Here is an 815-nt window from a genome sequence, read left to right on the forward strand (position 1 = left end):
GGAGCCCCATCTTCCATAAATAAAGAATCTTCTTTAATCATTTCACCACTTGAGAAGATTGGAAGGAGTCCTTTCTGCAATATAGACACATATTTATCTGAGTTTATGTTTCTCTCACACTCCACCAGCTCTGATCAACCATTGCTCCAAATTGCTCCCCAGACCATCACAAAATAGTTTTCATTGTTGGCTGCAATCTTTTCACATCAAATTCTTGATCACAGAGCCTCCAGACCCACACACGACTTCTGTCGGAAAATACAGCAAATCTGGACTCAGAGAATATGACAGTGTCCCAAAATGCAAGTGGCCTCTCCACCATCTCACTGGCCCAATCTTTTCTCCACTTATGTTGGCTGGTCGAAGAAATGTCTTCGTTCTTGCTGCTCTGCCATAGTAACCAAGTTTATGGAGATACCTGATAGCTGTTCTGGGACTGACATCAACTTGTTACGCTATGTCAGAGGCCTTGCAACAAGGATCATCCTCCACACTTCTCTTAGCAAAGAGAAGGGTCCTGTCAGAGGGCCTTGGTTGATCTAGCCGAGGTAATGTGGACTCCTTCCCCTCTCTGTCAAAAACAGGTTCCCAAGGTTTTCTGCGATTTTACACTGACTATGTCCACCTTCAAAACAGCCTCTTTGAAATTCAAACAGTACCAAAACTCCTTTTATACATGGCATGATTAAACAGTCACATATAAAAACCTGAAACATAAAAATGTCAATTGATAAAAATACAATAAAACGATATTTTATGGGGTGCCTATTTACTTCTATCATGTGTGTGTGTAATCTTCTACAAAAAATTTTATT

The 815-nt window shown here is 40.5% G+C and overlaps 1 protein-coding gene across 7 annotated transcripts in view; it reads right to left on the reverse strand.

The window, feature by feature from the left end:
• The window catches only part of LOC106884293 (bridge-like lipid transfer protein family member 1), a 213,773-nt gene that overhangs the window by 130,131 nt on the left and 82,827 nt on the right, over positions 1-815 (reverse strand). The gene's annotated exons all lie outside the window — the stretch shown is intronic.

Source organism: Octopus bimaculoides, chromosome 13 (assembly GCF_001194135.2).
Source record: "Octopus bimaculoides isolate UCB-OBI-ISO-001 chromosome 13, ASM119413v2, whole genome shotgun sequence".
NCBI lineage: Eukaryota > Metazoa > Mollusca > Cephalopoda > Octopoda > Octopodidae > Octopus > Octopus bimaculoides.